Below are 20779 nucleotides of genomic sequence, written 5' to 3'. Positions count from 1 at the left end.
CCACTATTCAACCTTACATGTTTGTTGTTTTTGGAAATAAAAGTCATTCCTGCCTAGCTGGCTTTGAAGCTAGATCTTCACATTTCAGCCTCCTGAGTAGTTAGGATTATAGGTATGAGCTACCGGTGCCTGGCCTCTTTTGACTATGCCCAGTACACCTCGATCCTGTTTCTGCTACCGTGTTGATTACTTTGCTTCCTTTGTTGGGTCTTCATTGTTGATTAGAGGCTTTGATTCTTATCTATTGCTTTCTCCACAGTTACTATCCAAGCTTCTGTTCCCACAATCCCAGCTTAACACTTCATTGCCTTTTTTTTGTGTGTGTGTGGTATTGGTCCTGGGATTTGAACATAGATCCTCATGTTAGCTAGGCTTGCTTGATTAGTTGATGCTCTATCACTTGAGCCATTCCTCCAGCCTGGCTTCTTGCTGGTTATTTTGAGAAAGGAGTCTAGCAGATTTTTCTGCTCAGGTTGGCTCTAAACTGCAGTTCTCAGGTATCAGCCTTCTGAGCAGCAAGGATTACTGTTGTGAGCCACTGGCATCCAACTTTATTTACTACTTAAAAAATAGTTATATTTTAAGACTACTAATATTTATTACTAATTATACTTCAGAAAATCATAGCAGTTGTTTATACATTGGCAATAGGTGTCATTTTTGCTACACCCACCATGTAAGCACAATAATACTAGCTCCTCTCCAAGGAGAAACTGGTATTTTACTTTTTTTATTTTTATTTCTTTGATGTTTAAGTTGAACGTTGGGACTGGGCACTGTCTTAGCTTTTTCAGTCACGGCTGGAGCTCAACCACTTGATCCACAGCTCCACTTCCAGCTTTTTGCTGGCTAGAGATGAGTCTCATGACTTTTCTGCCTGGGCTGGCTTTGAACCTTGGTCCTAAGGTCTTAACCTCCTGAATAGCTAGGATTGCAAGTATGAGCCAGACACTTGGCTCATTGTATTTTTTGTGTGTGCATTACTTATTTGCAAACCTTTCCTCCTCTTACTTTCTCCATGTTTTTTGGCTGTTTTTCTATCTTGATAATTATTGAACTTTTTTTTGTTGTTGTTTTTGTTGTGGGGCTTGAACTTGGAGCTTGGGCTCTTTAGCTTACGGATAGCACTTGTACCACTTTGAGCCACAGTACTACTTCCCATTTTCTGGAGGTTACAGTCTCATGTACTTTCCTGATGGGGCAATATAATCAATACAGATATTTGTATATGTAGCTCAACAAAGTCAATGATACTGTGTATATTTCATTTTTCTGATAGCTTTGACATATGTTTTAATCAAGGTAAGGGAGGCAGAGTTATTTTGCATATAAGCTTGTTCATTTTCTTATACATTTTTTTCTTAATCATCATCCAGGATTCTAAATAATCCATAGATTAATTAAAGGTAAAACAAGACATTTAACTCTGATTTATACAAATTATTCTTTCAAAATTTTTTCCAGCACATTTTTATGTTTGCAAGAACAGCAGCAGCAGAAGCACCTTCCATTCAGCTCAGAATAGAATGAGGCATTTGTAGCAGAAAATATAATAAAGGAACTTGCCCTAAATGTAAATTCAGCCCGAAAGCTGTGAATATTTTATAGCCCAATCAAGCAGTGAGCTGCAACAAATGCTATCCTGGGGAAATGCATTCCAATTCTCAAATGTTACAATGTTTAACAATTAGAGTATGTTTTATTGTTGTTTTTTCTTTTTCCTGGAATCTTATTTTTCCTTCTGGCTCTTTTTATCTCTTTATAGTGAAAGCTACTTCAAGACACCAGCCTCTTTGCTGGAGGAGTGGCCTTTTGAAGATAACTACCTAATACAGAACCTTGAGTAGCATGAGTCTGAAAATACATGCTGAGAAAATGTGGCTTTTTTAGGCCACTGATTCCATTATGAATGGTTTTCAATGGGATTTCATTTTGCTAATTTTAAATTTAGAGCCAGTATGTCTCCTGGAGTGTTTAGTGTAAGTCTATAGATTCAATCATTTCCCCCTAAGCTTAGAGAAGCTTTGTCTGAAGTCTATTTAGGGCAGTAGCAAGCAACACTACCTACCACAGGGCTATGCTGAGTTTGTATTCAAATTTTATTGCCAAGTGGGCTTTATGCCCCATAGACCAAGGACAGTGACTGTAAGATAGGCCCAGTGGTTATGGATTTATTTTATTTTTTCCCATTCCCATCCCATCCTCCCCCCAACCCCTGGTTATGGATTTTAAGGACGGAAAAAGAAGAATTATTTGCTACTCTGGACAGCTAAAAGGTGCTGGTAATTTTGATGTCTGAGAGACAAGATTGTCCTAAACCAGGAATAATCAGAGACCATGAGAGAAACATGGAAACAAGTATTTCTACCCCTTATTAAGACTGCTTTGGAGTAAGAAAGAAAGATTGAGATGCAACAAAGTAAAGATGGTCTGGAGTAGTTTTTCCTCCTGCAAAGATTCAGTGTTTTGAAATGAAAACATACTATCTTTAATTCTAAGGAGGCTATATTAATCACAATGCAAACTAAGCAGCAGTGACAGAAAGCTTTGTGACTGAAGAAAGGAAAAATGTTACTTTACTCCTCATTTATGACGCTAAGTAGGCTGGTGTTCTAGGAGAACTCGATAGTCATGTGCACCAAATGGTTCAAAGCCAAAGGTTGTTTCTGCTTAGTTGTTCTGCCATTGCTTGGGATATTGTCATCATCTATGTGTCAGGGGCGGACTCAGCACAGGAAGGAAGATGGGGTAGTGAAGGGTCCAGGACAAACAGCTTTTTTCTAAGAAAACTTGTAAGTTGCAAACAGCATCCTCATATCTTAGTGGCTAGAACTAAGTCTTGTGCGAACACCTGCAGACCTAAGAGTAGCGAAAGTCTTTGGCAGAGTAACCTAAACCTTTAAATTTGGGGAATGGTGGCAGTGTTTTGTTTTGTTTTGTTGCCAGTCCTGGGGCTTGAACTCAGGGCCTGGGGACTGTCCCTGAGCTTCTTTTGCTCAAAGCTAATACTCTACCACTTGAGCCACAGCACACTTCTGGCCTTTTCTGTTTATGTGGTACTGAGGAAACGAACCCAGGGCTTATGCATGCTAAGCAAGCACTCTACCACTAAGCCACATTCTCAGCCCGAGGCAGTAGTTCTTTAAAAGGAAAGAAAGATTAGGTGTTGGAGGACACTATCTACCACTATGCTGTCTGTTATGACTTTAAGTTATGATGACAATTTAAAAATACCTATTTACGCTGGGTGCCAGTGGCTCACGTCTGTAATCCCAGCTACTCAGGAGGCTGAAATCTGAGGATCACAGTTCAAAGCCAGCCGGGGCAGGAAACTCCATGAGACTCTTATCTCCAATAAACTACTAGAAAACCAGAAGTGGCTCTGTGGCTCAAGTGGTAGAGCACTTTCCTTGAGCTGAAGAGCGCAGGGACAGTACCCAAACCCAGAGTTCAAGCCTCATGACCGACAAAAAAAAAAACAAACCTATTTATTGTCATTCTTATCCTGTGAAATAGGTTAAAATGAGAATAGCACATACTAAAAGATTTTTAATATAGATGGTCTACAGTTAGAAAATCTGTATTATTAACTGGCACTAGTTGCTCAGGCCTATAATTCTAGTTATTCAGGAGGCTGAGATATAAGAATTGTTTTTTGAAGCCAGGCAGGCAGACAAACTCAAGAGACTATCTCCAATTAACCAGCAAAAAGCATGAACCACAGGCATGGCTCAAGTGGTCAAGTTCCAACTGTGAGCAAACAAGCCAGTAGAAAGCACCAGGTCCTGAGTTCAAGCCCTCCCCTCCCTCCCCCCCGCCCCACAGACTCAAATCTATATTTTCCCTACTTACAGACTCTGCCATATTTATTACTTATTTAGAGAACATTATTAGAAAAATCTTTAATTCTCAGTTTAGTTGAAGAGATTGGAGTAAAACATTTGAAGTAGTAATATAAAAAATGTTTTAGATTGTTTAAGTTCAAGGCAGGGTGCTACTAGTAGCAATTCTTTTACTACTACACTATTCTTTTGGGCAGTGTGATTGCTTTCGCGATGAAAAACTAAGAGTTTCCAATGTGGCTTCATTATTTATTTATAAGTGTATTTCTCAGACATACCATATAACTGTTAATGAGTAAATGTTAAAATGATTTTCCTTGAAAGATTTTTGGGTTATGTCTTCTTTGCCTCCGTCATTAGTGCTAACAATAAAGTCATGAATGAAGTGTTGAATGCAAGTCTACACAGTATCTACTATCCATAAATAGGGATAGTAGCATAAGCTCCTTTGGAAATTGAAGCCACTGTTTACTGATTCTGATTACTCCCTCTAATTTCTAGTTCCTTTTTGACGGTACTTGTATACTATGATCTGTGTGTGTTGTATGTGCGTGCGTGCGTGCGTGCGTGTGTGTGTGTGTGTGTGTGTGTGTGTGTGTGTGTGTGTGTGCCAGTCCTGGGGCTTGAACTCGGGGCCTAGGCATTGTCTCTGAGCTTTTTTTACTCAAGGAAGGTTAGAATTCTACCACTTGAGCTTTTGGTAGTTTGTTGGAGATAAGAGACTTTTCTGCCTGGGCTGGCCTCAAACCGAGAACCTCAGATTTCAGCCTCTTGAGTATGTAGTTAGGATTACAGGTATTAGCTACTGGCACCTGGCATTGCACATGTAATCTTACACTGAAATGTAAAGTACTAGAATATGTCTTACTAGTTTCACAGTTGATATGGGCCACTTTGGCAGAATTGTCCCTATGTTCTCCTATCCAGCTTCTCAAGTCCTTCACTCCTCTGCAGGGGTCAGTTCCATTGTACCTCTTTATTGTAGCTGACCCTAACTACCCCACCTAAAATGATCCTTCACCAGGAAGAAAGGAAAGACTTAATTCTAGTCCTTGGTAAGAAGGTGGCAGTACAAACTGGGAGTGATAGAGCAAACTGCAGCATAGGGACAAGGTGTGTTTGTGTAAGGACAAGCCTTTATTCCCTTTACAAACATGTACCTTGTCAATAGCCAAGCAAACCACAAGTACCAATTATATATAGTCTGGACAAGGAAGAGCAGTCCTCCACCTTTCTTCAGCCTGACTATACATTCCAAGAGCTCTTGCTGGGGCTCAATAGGGGTATCTTTATCCTTGGCAAACTTTTTCGCCAAGGGATTGACATTTTAAGAGTCACACACATTTGTCTGGTAAGGGTCTGGTCTGGTCTTATTGTACTTATGTCAACAGAGGGCAGCAGAGAGCACCACTCTAATCTCATATAGGACTGTCTCAATTCCCTGGTGCCTAGGGAAACAAACATGGAGGGCTTTCTTAGTTATGGCTAAGACCAGAGTGGTTCCTGGGATGCTGGGTCTGTACGAAATGTTTATTGTATAGAAGACAGTTCTGTACAGAGAAGGATTTCCTTGCCCCAAGTTTCAGTTAATTTCTTTGTAGTATTTTCCAATTGCAAGTAAAACATTCCTCTCTGTCCCACTATAATATAGCATTTACAACAGTTTGTGTGTTTATTTCTCTCACCAAAAAGCTCAACTGGCCTTTCATCATGAGACTGCACTTTCAAAATTCACAGAGCTGGAATATAGCTCAGAGGTAGAATGCTTTGCTAATATGCATAAAGACTCTGTGTTTGATTCAAAATTATACACACATACACACAAATAAAAATTCATCTTTAATTTATTCACTAAATGATGGAAGGACAGAGCTTTACAGGAGGAGAGGAAAGGATAATGAAAGAATTAAAAAAGTATGATCAGTCTTTGGTATATTACAGTTAAAATAAATTAAGAAGTATAGTCAGAGCTGAACACTGGTAGACACTTATAATCTTACCTGCTCAGGAGGTTGAAATCTGGACAATTGAAATTTGAAGTTAGCTGTGAGTCTATGAAACTCTGTCTCCCAAATAACCAGCAAAAAGCAGGGCTGGAGCTGGGGCTCAAGTGGTAAAGTGCCAGCTGAGCAAGCAAGGTGAAGATGTATAAGACAAAAAGTTCAAGTCCTAGTACTACGAAAACAACAAAAGTATGGAGAGTTTTCAATATATTTCAGCATTTAGATAAATTTAGAGTGGATGAACCAGTCTTCCCAGAGACTTAATTTTCTGACATGTAAAAATGTGCCTAGCAACAGCTATAAAGTATAGAAGATTGTTTACTAGAATGTCTATGATCAGAATTGTTCCTAATGGTTATTTCTGAAGTACAGAAATTCTAAAAGCACACAATATAAAGAGAATAATTGGACACAAAGGTTATGGTATATATTGTATGACATAAAGAATAGCAAAAAATAGATACTTGCAATATATATATATATATATATATATATGTATGTATCACAGAAGAGTAATATTTTAAAGCTTTCAGTACAATAAGAAATGTAAGGTTCCTAAGAAGATCCCAGCACACACACATGTGATGAACAACTTTCCTGAAGCAATATACTTAACTTTACCACTTGAGATACACTATTTTCTATTCTATTTTTATCTTAGTTAGATAATATTCTTTTTTATGTATTTATTTTTTGGGGGGAGGGGTTCGGTCGTGGGACCTGAACTCTGGGCCTGGGCGCTGTCCCTCAGCTCTTCAGCTCAAAGCTAGTGCTCTACCACTTGAGTCACAGCGCCACTTCCAGCTTTTTTCTTTTTGCTTATGTGGTGCTGAGGAATCGAACCCAGGGCCTCATGCATGCAAGGCAAGCGCTCTACCACTGAGCCACCTTCCCAGCCCTATTCTTTTATTTTTAATATGTTTTTATTGTAAAAAAAATAGTGTACAGAGGGGCTACAGTTACATCAGTAGAGTTAATGAGTATATTTCCTATCGAGCATTATTACCTCCTCCTTTGTTTTTCCCCTACCATCCCTTCCCTCTCCACCTCCCCAACTCCTCCCTCCCCCTCAAGTTGTAAAGTTCGTTTTCAATATAATGTCTTGTACATCTCATTGTTACAATGGGTCAACCTGTATCTTTATTTCAGCATTTTGTTATTTCCCTTCCCCTCCCCAAATTAGAAAAATGTATATACAAGATGCAGGGCACCGACATCAAATACAGTGAAAACAGGGGTTATACCATGGTGGAAGAACACACAAAAGAAACAAAAAAAATCACATAGTACATATAAAATACATTGAAAACAACAGCAAGAAAGAAAAACCAGTTGTGTCCCTCTCTTGGGGTTCATTTCAGTTAACATCATGAAGATGATATTCTTATCTTACCACTAAGGTAATATCATGACCCACTGATAGAATACAACTGCAGTTTGAAAAACATTTTTCTACATCAAGATATATTTTCTGTCATCACTTTGAGTCAATCAAATATCTACCTAAAGTGGGTAAATAATTATAAATATCTAACATTTATTCTCACACTAAGCATTATTGTTTATACTGTTTACTATGTTCCTTAAAAGGATCAAAAAGTGGGGCTAGGAAGGTGGCTCAGTGGTAGAGTGCTTGCCTAGCATGCATGAGGCCCTGGGTTCCATTCCTCAGAACCACATAAGCAGAAAAAGCTGGAAGTGGTGCCATGGCCCAAGTGATAGAGCTCTAGCCATGAGCTGAACAGTTGAGGGACAACAGTGCCCAGGCTCAGCGTTCAGGTTCCATGACCAAACAACAACAAAAAATCATCAAAAAGTGGTTGGGTGCTGGTGGCTCACACTTGTAATCCTAGCTACTCAAGAGGTTGAGATCCGATGATTGCAGTTCAAAGCGAGTCCAGGCAAGAAAGTCCATAAGACTCTTACCTCTAATTAACCATGAAAAAGTTGGAAGTGCAGCTGTGACTCAAGTGATAGAGTGCCAGCATTAAGTAAAAAAAAAAAAGAGCTCAGGGATAGTGCCCAAGTCCTGAGTTCAAGCCCCAGGACTGGAAAAAAAAAATAAGTGGCTAGGTACTAGTTGTTAACACCATTAGTTCTAGATATTTTGGAGGTAGAGATAGGAAGTATTGTGGTACCAAACTAGTTCAGAAAAAAACTTAGTGAAAACTCTTCTTGACCAATAGCTGGGCAAAGTGGTGTTCACCTGTCATCACAGCTGTGAGAATGAGAGGATCATGGTTCCAGGCCGGTAGGTTGCAAAACCCCAGCTCATCAGAAGAAATTGATGGTGGTATGTGCTTTCATTCCAGTGATGGTGGAAGCATAAATTTAGGTGGATTGAGTGAAGTTCAGGCTGGCCCAGATAAAAAGCAGATCCTATTTCCAAGAAAACTAGAACAAACCAGGTGCCAGTGACTCATGCCTGTAATTCTAGCTACTTAGGAGATTCAGACAGGAAGGATCATGGCTCAAAACCAGCCCAGGCAAAAAACTCTTCAAGACTGCATGCTTAGCCTGGCACTGGTGGTTCATTCTGTAATCCTAGCTACTCAGGAGGCTGAGATATGAGGATTGTGGTTCAAAGCCAGACTGGGCAAGGAAAGTCCATGAGACTTTATCTCCAATTAACCACCTGAAAACTGGAAGTGATTCTGTGGCTTAAGTGGCAGAGAGCTTTCTTGAGCTGAAGAGCTGAGGGACAGCATCCAGGCACAAAGTTCAAGTTCCATGACCAAAAAAAAAAAAGGCTTCCTCCTTAATTAACCAGCAAAATGCCAGATTAGAGGTGTGGCTTAAATGGTAGTGCCATGAACAAGAAAGTTGAATGAGGACTGGAAGCCAGTCCAAGACTTAGAATCAGCATAAAAACAAACATACAGCAAAAAATGCTGGTGATATTGCCAAGCCTACCTAGAAAGTGCAAGACTTCCATTTCAACCCCTCTTACTGTTAAAAAACAACAGAAAAAAGCACACACATACAGACTCCCCAGCATCTAGGATTACAGTGAGCACCATGGGTGTCCAGAATTTTTTTTTTTTTTTTTGGGTCCGGTCGTGGGGCTGAACTCTGGGCCTGGGCGCTATCCCTCAGCTCTTCAGCTCAAGGCTAGCACTCTACCACGAGCCACAGCGCCACTTCCCACTTTTTTCTTTTTGCTTATGTGGTGCTGAGGAATCGAACTCAGGGCCTCATGCATGCAAGGCAAGCGCTCTACCACTGAGCCACCTTCCCAGCCCCGGTGTCCAGAATTTTTTTAACATGAACTTTCAGAAAACCATTTTTAATTTTTTTTTTTTTTTTTGGGTACTGAGAATTTAATCCACAGCCTCAGACAAGCTAAGCATGGGCTATACCTTCAGCCCAGGAAGTATGAATTCTATGTGGACAAGTAAAGTATAACGTTTCCTTTTCTTCTTTCATTGTGTAAAGTGCTTTTATAAATGAGATATTAGTTTCAGTTTTGGTGTATGGCACTTTGCCAGTTTGTATTTTATGCAACAGTTTATTTTGAGGGTGTTAAATATTTTAGTAGTTGAGAAGTCCATTTGCTTTTGACTTGCTTCCGTGTATTTGCATTATTGACCAATGAAGAATTATTATGTTGCTCATTAGTAGTCATCCTTTGGACAAGAATAAAGTACTAAAACTTGATTAAGCTGTTAAGATTTATTCTCAGCAGCATATAAAACCACAAGCAATTGGTTTTCTCCACCTGACTAGATATAGTATTGCCCTTTGAAAAAAAAATCAAGGGGTTCAAATCCAGTTATCTAATGATATTCTTCTAAGTCTGCTATAATTGTGTGTACCTTCAGGGCTTTTTAAAAGAAAACATAAAGATGGTTGAAGACTTTTTACCAGCATGAGACTTTTTATCTTTTTTAGAATATATACATATGAATTTAGTACTTATATTATCTTCCTTTTCAAAAAGGATTTGAGGGCTGGGAATGTGGCTTAGTGGTAGAGCACTTGCGTAGCATGCATGAAGCCCTGGGTTTGATTCCTCAATACCACATAAACAGAAAAGCCAGAAGTGGCGCTGTGGCTCCAGTGGTAGAGTGCTAGCCTTGAGCAAAAGAGGCTTAGGAACAGTGCCCAGGCCCTGAATTCAAGCCCCAGGACTGTCAAAAACAAACAAACAAGAAAAAGGATTTGGAGTGCTTTTCATGAAGGAAGTATACACATAAATACATATGTATATACACATATGTATATATACACATATACATACTGAAGGAGGTTAAAAGGGAAGTCACTGTCAAAAAGAAGAAAGCTAACATCAAATATAGTGAAAATGTATGCATTATCCTGACCATGTAATTGTAACCCCTCTGTACAGTATGTTCTCAAATAAAATAAAATAAAATTTAAAAAAAAAAAAAAGAAGAAAGCTAAGGAAAAAATGTTAATCACAAAAGCTCACGCATAGAGCATAAAGTGGATCTGAGTATCCTAGCAGCAAGTGGGGGAAAAAAAATGTGAATTGAATGGATTATGGTATGGTTGTCTACTAATCCCTTAATTCCAGAGAATTTCTCTGTTGCTAAGTTGTAATACAAATTCCTCCTATAATTTTCTTATGTAGGAAATACCATGCAAGATAATGGGAAACACAGAAGAAATATTGGTCTTCCTTATAACAATTCTTCCCAAAGCAGGGTAATAAGACTCAATGATGGAGAATCTGCCAAGGGGCACTATGCTAATGATAATTAGATAGCGTGTAGCTTCCTTTAATATAAAGATAGAGCTTAGTAACACTTAAAAGGATGCTTTTCCTTAGATGTTTCTTTAAAAAAGTTTTCTCTAGTGGGGCAGACACTGTTGAAGGGGTTGGGCACCAGGGAGAGATGAGAGGGCTAATGAGGAGGATGTGTGAGGATGAATATGGATGAAGCTGTCTGCTTGTATGTATGAAAATAGAAGAGTGACAGAAGAGAATAATAGAGAAGAGGGTGTGGTTGATACCTGGGTAGAAATGTTACAGTGGAAATCCCATGATGCAACTAATACATGCTAAAGAATAATTTTCAGAGCTGGACAGAAAAAAGTCAGTAGTCTGCTGAGGTGTTTGAATATTGAAATTCCCTTGTTGACGAAGGACCCATTTGCTTTAGAAAGAAATAGGGCAGGTTACGGATAACATTCTGATATGGAAGTGGAGCGTTCAGACCAGTATGCAAGTCATTATTGAAATTTGAAGTTCATTTTCTTTCCTTTTTTTTTTATTTGGGTCTTGAAAGAGCCTACTCACCTAGATAATGGCTTTGTGGTCCTCCACACTTAGCATCCTCGCATGCCAAAATTTAAAAAAAGTATGCCAGCCGGGCAGCAGTGGCGTATAATCCCAGCTACTCAGGAGGCTGAGATCTGAGGATCACTGTTCAAAGCCAACCCAGGCAGGAAAGTCCGTGAGCCTGTGATCTCCAATCAACTACCAAAAAAGCCAGAAATGGCACTGTGGCTCAAGTGGTTGAGTACCAGCCTTGAGCATAAAAAGCTTAGGGACAGTGCCCGGGTGCTGAATTCGACTGGCGCGCGCGCACACACACACACACACACACACACACACACACACACACACACACACACACACACACACACACACACACACACACACAGAGCGAGCATTGTATTTATGCCTGTAATCCCAGCTACATAAGTAAGAGGTATGATAGAGGTCCAAAGCAAAATCTGGGGAAAAATTCAAGACCTTATCTGAAAAATAACTAAAACAAAAAAAGGGCTGTGGGCAAAAAGAAAAGAATTACTTGTGATGATGAGATTTTGCTTGGTAATTCTACAAGTGCTCTGTTTTGTATGTTAGCCATCAGTCATATGTGACTATTTTTTAGATTTAAATTAATGAAAACTAAATTTAAAAATTCAATTCCTAAAGTCCATTAACCATATCTCAAATCCTCAGTAGCCACATGTGGCTCTTGTATTAATGCAAGTCATAGAGCATTTCTACAGAAAGCTTTCTGGTTTGGGGCTGCTCTTGACAGTACATTTTTCTTTTCTTTTCTTTTTTTTTTTTTGGTCAGTCATGGGGCTTGAACTCTGGTCCTGGACGATGTCCCTCAGCTCTTCAGCTCAAGACTAGTGCTCTACCACTTGAGCCATAGCACCACTTCCGGTTTTCTAGTGGTTTATTGGAGATAAGAGTCTCATGGCTTTTCCTGCCTGGGCTGGCTTTGAACCTGGATCCTCAGATCTCAGATTCCTGAGTAGCTAGGATAATAAGCATGAGCCACCGGCACCCGGCTATGACAGTACACTTTTCATGCTTTTCTTTCCTTAACAATAACAAACAACAATGGCATACTCCAAGAATGACTTATGTAGCCTCTATGATCAGAGGAGATGATATTTCCCATGATATTTTATCTGGAGGACTTTCTGATCCTAGTTTCTATTTCTGTGATACAGGGAAGCTACTACCCCAAACTACATTTAGCTTACTAGAGTGAGGAGCCTATAGAATCAGCTAGTTTTTGGTGGGTTTTTGTTTGTTTTGGCCAGTCATGAGGCTTGAACTCAAGGCCTTGCTGCTATTTCTGAGCTTTTGTGCTTAAAGCTAGCGCTCTGCTTCTTTGAACCACAGCATCACTTCCGATATTCTCATGGTTAATTGGAGCTAAAAGTCTCATGCACTTTTCCTACTCAGGTAAGCTTTGAACCACAATCCTCAGATCTCAGCCTCCTGAGTAGCTAGGATTATAGGTGTGAGCCACTGGCACCTGGCAAATCAGACAGTTTTTATTAGACGATACATTGAGCCAACAGTCTTAGGTGTCTGTTATTAGAAATACAGAATGTGTTTTGTTGAATTGTTACAGAGATTACCTCCTCCTTGGTGGACTTGTTATTGATGTTGCTAATTAAATAAATGTGTTAGCTTCTATAACAAGTGGCTTCTAAAAGACCACCCTAGCTTTGCTGACTTATGACTAACATACAGAAGCAATAGGTATTTAATGTATAACACTTGATGTACTTGTTGGTTATCTTTCTGACATAGTCCGTAGTAAGACTATGGGGACTATTGACTCCTCTGTGTGATTTTGGAAGAAAAAAAATGTGGTATGTGTGTATGCAAGTCTTGAGGCTTGAACACAGATCCTGGGTGCTACCTCTGAACCTCTTTTTGCTCAAAGCTGGTGCTCTACCACCTGAGCCACAGCACCACTTCTAGATTTTTTCTGAGTAGTTTATTGGAGATAGTCTCATAGAACTTTCTACACAGGCTGGCTTCGAACCACGATCCTCAAACCTCAGTCTCCTGAGTAGCTAGGATTATAGCTGTGAGCCACCAGCATCCAGCCAAAAATCCGTTTTATAAATCTGATTATTTCTAGGCACCAGTAGTTCATGCCTATAATTAATTATAGCTATTTGGAAATTTTAGATTTTCAAGATTGTGGTTCAAAGCCAACCTGAGCAGGAAATTTTGTGAAATGCTTATCTCCAGTTAACCACTAAAAAGCTGGAAGTGGAGCTGTGGCTTAAGTGACAGAGCACTAGCCTTGAGCAAAGAATCTCAGGAACTGTTAAAGCACTAGGACACACACACACATACCACACACAAAGTGAAAAAATGTCTAGAGCCTCTTAGGTGAATTTAATACAGTGGGTTTTGTTGCCAATAAGACTACTGAAATCCAAATTTACTCACAGATTCATTAGGAGACCTTTTGGAATCTTGTCCTAAATGAATGGAAGATGTTGGCTAAATCAAGGAGGGAGTGCTCTGTTTTATTTAATTATAGCAGTAAGTTACTCTTCCACATCACAAAGGTCAGCAGCACGTTATTGTTATAGAAAACAATTGGTTTTAATGTTATTTTAATAGCTATGGCTCCTTAGGTTATTTTCATGCACTCTTTCTCTATTATTTTTGTATTCCAAGTCACCGTGGCGGAGTGCGTGCATGCTCACTAGTCACCAATTTTAGTCTCTTTGATTAAAAAAAAAAAATCACATCAGGAATATTGCTGAACAGCAAGTAAATGGTTAAGTATCTCTAAAGAATAAAAACGTGGTTTTTATGTGCATTTTTGATAGCAGGGATCCCACCGAGATTCTATTTTTATTCCTTCCGTTCATGACAATAATGTTGTTATTACGAGCACAGCTTGAACACGTGAGCTTTTTTCTCCTCCCCCCCCCCCCCTCCCCTGTCTTTCCTCTCACTCCGTGTGGTCCCGCTCCTCCGTCCCCTCCCCAAGCCGCCCGTCGGTCTCAAGGCCGTGGCAGACGCCTGATTGGCGGGCTCTGTTTATTCCGTGACCAGATTCCTTCTGAAAGGAGGCCGGCCAGGACTGCCGGGCGCCTATTGGTTGGACACCCTCTGGGCCCTCCCCACCTCCCTCCCTGGCCCCCCCCCCCCGCCCGATTTTTTTCACGGCACACACCACGGAGAAGTCTGCGGAGTCCTAAACCAGCCCAATTCCGACCCATTCATGAATCCGTGACGTCAGCGCGCCGGGGGGCCCCGCGGCGGGGGCTGGCGGGCCGCGGGGGTGGAGCCGCCGCCCCCGTGCTTTTCCAGCGCAGCCAGGCTCCGGCAAACCTTCTGCCAGCCAGAAAACGGAGCAGCATGTGTAGGAATGCCTCACCGCCGTGAGTACGCCGCGTGAATCGCGCACGGACGGACGGGGGCGGGTTCGAGCCGCGGGGTGAGCCCGGAGGGACGGGATGCGCGCGGTGGAGAGGAGGAACCCGGGTCCCGCCGGCCGCGGGCAGCCCGCGCGTTGACAGCTGGCTTGCCCTTCGCGGTCTGCCGCCGGCCGGGGACGGTCGCCCTCCCGGGGAGATGCGTTTCCTTCGAGATGAGGGGGCCGGGCGGGGCGGGGGCGGGGGCGACGCGGGACCCCGGCAAGGGGCCGAGGCCGGCGGGCGAGCCGGACCGGGCAGGTTCCAGCCCGCGGGCACTTGCCTTCCGGCGGCGGCCCGCGAGCTCGCTCGCCGCCTCACCCCTCACCTTTGTTTCTGCTGGGTACACGCGTCCCCACTGCAGACAGGGGAAAGACGGATAGCTCCGGTTCCAGCCTTCCCCCCAAGCGAATTGACACAGCCAGATCCTGAAAACCCTGCGGCTGGGCCAAGGGAAGGGACGCGTCCTTCCATTCTGATCGTACGCTGCTCTCCAACGACGGGGTTTCTGACGCTGTTCCAACATTGTATTGTGTAGAAATGCACCTGCGCGGTTTTCTAATGAACTTCCAACGGGAAACAGAGCCCCCCCGCCCCCATGCTGGGGGAAGACGGCAGAGTTCTCCTATGTTCCATGTATGAAGCTGGTTTCATAGGTTGCTTCTCATCTTAACAAAAAGTATCTGTGGTTGAGTTCGTGTTCCAAGGCTCTGGTTTAGTTCTGGTGAAAGTTGTGATACCGAAGTAGGGAGAAGTGACATTGTGGCATGTTCTGTCCCTAGGGCAGTGCCTCACACCAAATAATACAGTAGCATTTCTAATACTAGTCTGCAACATGCCCTTGGTTTTTCGTCTTTCCTGTGAGCAAGAAAGCAAACTGCCCAATTTATGATCACTTTGTTATACTTACCTTGTATAACCAATCGTTTTGTGATTTAAAAAAAAAATCATGATCTTTTCTTGTGAAGGAAAGATTCTAAATGTGGCACTAATGGATATCTTTTAGAGTATTCTTCCTAATGAATCTTCCAACTGTAAACTCATTTAAGTTGAAAGTTGTCATAGCTGTGTACCAGTGGCTTATGCCTGTAATGCTAGCTACTCAGGAGGCAGCTGAGATCTGAAGATCTGTTTGAAGCCAAGCTTGGGCAAAATCTGTGAGACTTTTATCTTCAATTAAACACCAAAAAGCCAGAAGTGTAGCTGTGGCTCAAATGGTAGAGTGCTAGCCTTGAGCAAAAGAGCTCAGGGGCAGCACCCAGGCCTAGAGTCAAGTTCCAGAAGCAGTGCGTGCACATGTATGTGCGTGCACACACACACACACACACACACACACACACACACAGGTAAGGACATAACATTGTCTTTTGTTTCTCAGATTGTTAGTGCATTTCTTCATTCTGTTTTTCCCAGTCCATTTGAACTCATTAGAATTACAGAAGGGAAAACCTCTGTCTAATTCTAGATCACATCTTGGTATACTCAGAGAAGTATAGATTCACATTATGCTATTTTTATTTGCTGAGTTGAACAAATGAGATAATATTTAGATACACTCTACAATCATTGTAAACATCATGACTTATTTTCAGCATTTTTATACCTTTACAGACTTGGTTGAAAGCAATTTCAAAATTACATTAAATTATTGAAGCTTACCAGACCAAAAGATCCATTTCATGGCATTAAAAGTTATGTTTATATAATCAAACTCATCTGAGGAAATAGTCATTTGGTAGATATTGTCAAGAGAAAGCTTTAATTCCATTAAAGATATCTAGTGTGCATTTGGTTTATTAAAGTAAAACTGTCTCTTTAAGGCACAAAGTGGATGTAAAAATTCCCTTTTCTCCTGATAGCTGTGTACAAGATTATATTTATTTTCATGTATAGTGTACTTGTAGAAAAAACAATAACTCTTAATTGTTTAATATCAAACAATAAAATCTTGTGTTATCAGTGAATGTCAATAGATGGCTTTCTGTTTAAAAGTTGAAGCTACTCCAGAAGCAGGAATTAATTTATTTAGTAAACATAGCCAGACCAGAGCTATGTTAAAAAAAATAAAAATAAAGGATTTTTAAGGTCCAAAAGCCATAGTCACAGGTCTATGGTAGAACAGTCATACTAGGGATGTCAGAACTGGTTAGTTCAGTTTGCACTGTCTACCTATCTTCCTTCTGTGAGCAACAGCTGAATTATGGCTTGGGGAGCTCAAATGAATCAGGGTAGCCAGGATGACCAAGCCTGCCAGGTGGTGTAGCTTGTCTCTTGTCATTTTGATTAACATTAAAGAACATTCCCTAAAAATACTCTGCTGCTTTAAAAAAAAAAAATCCAAGAGTCATTCAAAAGATATCACACTTCTGCTCTGCTTTGGTTCTGACTCTGTATAAATGTGGAGAAAACAAAGATTTGGAAGTTGCAGTCTTTATTGTCAATAAATCTAGAGGTTAGTTACAGAAATAGATTATATATATTTTGTGCTAATACTGTGGTTTGAACTCAGGGTCTCATGTTTTCTCTTCGCTTTTTCTTTTTGGCCATGGGTCTTGAACTCAGGACCTGGGTACTGTCCCTGAGCAATTTTGCTCAGAGCTAGTACTCTTACCACGTTGGGCCACAACTCCACTTCTGGTTTTCTGGTGGTTAACTGGAGATAAAGAGTCTCTTGGCTTTTCCTGTCTAGGGCGGCTTTGAACTGTGATCCTCAGATCTCAGCCTCCTGCATAGCTAGGATTATAGGCATGAACCACCAGCTCCTGGCTTCTCTTGTTTTGTTTTGTTTTTTTGTTCAAGACTGACACTCTATCATTTGAGCCAGAGCTTCACTGCCAGTGTTTGGTGGTTAATTGGAGATAAGAGTCTCATGTACTTTTCTTCCCTGGCTGGCAACAGACCATGATCCTTGGATCTGTCTCCTGAATAGCTAGGATTACAGGTGACCAGTGTCCCACTCAGAAGTAAACTTTAACACTAAAATTACCTGTAGAATTTTCCCTCAATCTCCCTGCCTTAAAATTTTTTTTCTCTTGCCCTTTTTGCTAGCCAGTGGTTTTTAATATGTTTAAACAGTTATGTAGCCATCATTACAAATAGAGAATATTTTCATCATCGCAAAGAGACCAGATTAGCAGTCATTCCTCATTTCTTCCCACTGCCCCTCTCAACCCTAGCCAGCACTAAGCAACAGTTAATCATATAGATACAGTACATTTTACTTCATCTCTCGATAAACATTTGAGTTGTTTCTACCTTGTAATTTTTGGGAATAATACTGTGATCTACATTTATGTTCAAGCTTTATGTGAACATATTTTCATTTCTCTTGGGAGTAGAAGTACAGGGTACTTTTGCTAGTTGATTGAAGGTAAGAGTCTCATAGACTGAGCCAGCTTCTGCCTGAGTTAGCCTCAAACTGTGATCCTCAAGTCTCAGCCTCCTGAGTAGCTAGGATCACAGCCATGAGGCACCATGAGCTCTTTTAATGCTTCTCTGATTATTTGAATTTATAACCTGCATTGAAAACTATTGTCATGAGTAGAGACTTTACAGACAGTATTTCTGAATCAGGAGAGAGGATGAGTGAAAATGTAGAATTCTGATATGGAAAGGAGTGGGGGGAAGGAAAATTAGGATTCTTGCTAAAAAGTATGTTTTGGTTGTTTCTGTTGTTAATCATTCAATGAATGAGGGTATTGTTAGGGTTCAATATGTCAAACTAAATGAAGAAGAGGAGATAACATTTTTGGGGGGGTCATGGGGCTTGAACGCTGGGCCTGGGCGCTGTCCCTCAGCTCTTCAGCTCAAGGCTAGCGCTCTACCACTTGAGCCACAGCGCCACTTCCGGCTTTTTTCCTTTGGCTTATGTGGTGCTGAGGAATCGAACCCAGGGCCCAAGCGCTCTACCACTGAGCCACCTTTCCAGCCCATGGAGATAACATCACTTTATGTATGCCTATACGGTTGTTTGGGTTTTAAAAAATTTAAATTGTTGTTATAAAGGTGATTTACAGAGGTGTTATAGTTACACAAGTCAATTAAAGAGTACATTTCTTTTTGGACAATGTCACCCTTTTCTCCCTCTCTTCCAATTTTTCCTTCCCATCCACACCAGCAAGTTGTATCGTTCATTTTCAACACTGTGTCTAATGAGCACTACCACTGCATTTGTTCATCCTTTGTCCCTCCATTTCTGTAGATTTTTTTAATATACAATGTTTAATTTAAAATATAATCCTCATGATATGAAGTAGGTGCCTGTTCATTTTACAGACAGGAAAAAAAGGCATAGAAAATTTGTTGACTCAACTAAAGATACTCAATAGTGGGTATAATATTCAGTTCTCAAGCCCAAGTCTAATTATTACTCCCATCCTCTAATTATGTATTTCATGGATTTTTCAGCATTGGGTTCCTCCATTAATTGCAAATGGTCTAGTGTAGCATGAATTTAATACCTTCTCAAACAGTGCACTAGGCTGAACAAAGATTAAGGTAAGTTTGATGGTGGCCTATTACAGTTAGCATGAGTGTTGACATAATGGGTTCAATAGAAGACAAGAGGGTGCTAGAAAATCATGGAACTCAAACTGGTGATCTGCCAACAGAAAAAGCCCTAAGAAGCTCAAAGGCCAATATAATTTCCATGATGGAAAAATGAATGAAAAATAAATGACAACACCTGCCAATTTACTTGTCTACTTACTTTATCTAGCTAGGTACTTACATTCAAATAGACAAAAATCAGCATGATACTTTGTTTACTTGACTCTGATGCCGTTGACTATGGAGCTATCTCAGGTCATCTTGGCCAGGCATTTACCTTCTTCATTGCTTTATTTTTCATCAGCTTTGATTTTTAACATGAGATATGAAGAAATTATCCCTAATTATTTTATTTTATTATTATTTTTTTTGAGTCCGGTCGTGGGGCCTGAACTCTGGGCCTGGGTGCTGTCCCTCAGCTCTTCAGCTCAAGGCTAGCGCTCTACCACTTGAGCCACAGCGCCACTTCCGGCTTTTTTCTTTTTGCTCATGTGGTGCTGAGGAATCGAATCCAGGGCCTCATGTATGCAAGGCAAGCACTCTACCACTGAGCCACCTTCCCAGCCCTCCCTAATGATTTTAAACAGTATTTTTAACTCTGACAGTGTCGAATTCTGGTTGTCAAAAGTGAAAATTTAAGTGAACAATTTTAAGCCATCAAAAAATTTTATTATTCCGATTCTTTCACAGTATGAGTTTAAGTTCTATAGGATGCTGCTACAGCTGAGGAGAAAATAGGGTCTGAAGTGTTTCGGATGGAGATAACCTGGGGAAAACCCCAAAAGGTTAAGTTACTTTCAGATATGCCCAGGAACTTCCTTCTCAGAGCACATCCAATCAGGAAACAGAGTTCTGATCAGATGTGACTTTGCCATGTTTGAGCATGCCTGTGTAAATGTCACTTGCCTTGGCCATGTGTTGTGTAGTCAAGAGGGAGCTTCTGATTACATTGATAATTTGGTGGTTTGGGCTAAGACAGGATGGTATCCACAGACTGTCCAATAACCTCAGTTTGGTTGGGTGTTATAGCCTTTGCCTCTATTTTTATTTTTATGTATTTTATTTTTTTTTGAGACGTTTCACTATTGCCCAGGATAGCCTCAAATTCTTGGTCCTCCTTTATCAGCCTCCTGCCTGCTAGATTACAGGTATATAGATGAGGCCTTTGGCCTTTGTTAATGTTCTTAAGTGAAATTTACCCTAATTTACTCTTTCTATCTTCAGTTCCCTCCTCTTGTCTGTGTGTGTGTGTGCATGTGTGTGTGTGTGCTGCTAATGGAGCTTAACTCATGGCTTGGGCACTCTGTGTCTTAGCTTTATTGCTCAAGGCTAGCACTCTAGGGCTTTGGCCTAGAGTGGTTCCACTTCTGGCTCTTTTTGTGGTTAATTGGAGATAAGAGTCTCACTGTTTTCCTGCCCAAGGTGAAGCTTCAAACCACAATCTTCAGATCTCAGCCTCCTGAGCAACTAGGATTATGTGTGATCTACCTGCACCCAACTTGTCCTTTTAACTCAAGCTGAAATGTGAAAAAGATTAAGATTGTATTACATAAGAGAATGAAGACTTTAAATCCTTAATCAGTCTTTGTAAAAATAAGATACTGTTTTGTATAATATTGATTAGCTTTTGAAAATTATTATTTTTATAATTCCCCAAATAACAAGTTAACTGAGTATTTTGAATTTGCTGATGTTTATCAAAGAAAAAAAGGTCATTAT

The 20779-nt window shown here is 40.6% G+C and overlaps 1 protein-coding gene across 2 annotated transcripts in view; it reads left to right on the top strand.

Annotated features, from left to right (window-relative positions):
- The window catches only part of Map3k13 (mitogen-activated protein kinase kinase kinase 13), a 125258-nt gene that overhangs the window by 15098 nt on the left and 89381 nt on the right, over positions 1-20779 (top strand). The window contains exon 1 of one of the 2 annotated variants that reach the window (XM_042669244.1): positions 14425-14479. The exons of the other annotated variant lie outside the window; for it this stretch is intronic. The gene's annotated coding sequence lies outside the window, so the exon portion shown is untranslated. Of the gene's footprint in view, positions 1-14424; positions 14480-20779 lie in introns of those variants that run through there. 2 annotated transcript variants of the gene reach the window in all.

Source organism: Dipodomys spectabilis, unplaced genomic scaffold (assembly GCF_019054845.1).
Source record: "Dipodomys spectabilis isolate Male_0828 unplaced genomic scaffold, ASM1905484v1 ptg000017l, whole genome shotgun sequence".
Taxonomy (NCBI): Eukaryota; Metazoa; Chordata; class Mammalia; order Rodentia; family Heteromyidae; genus Dipodomys; species Dipodomys spectabilis.
This window is presented reverse-complemented; position numbering and strand designations above follow the sequence as displayed.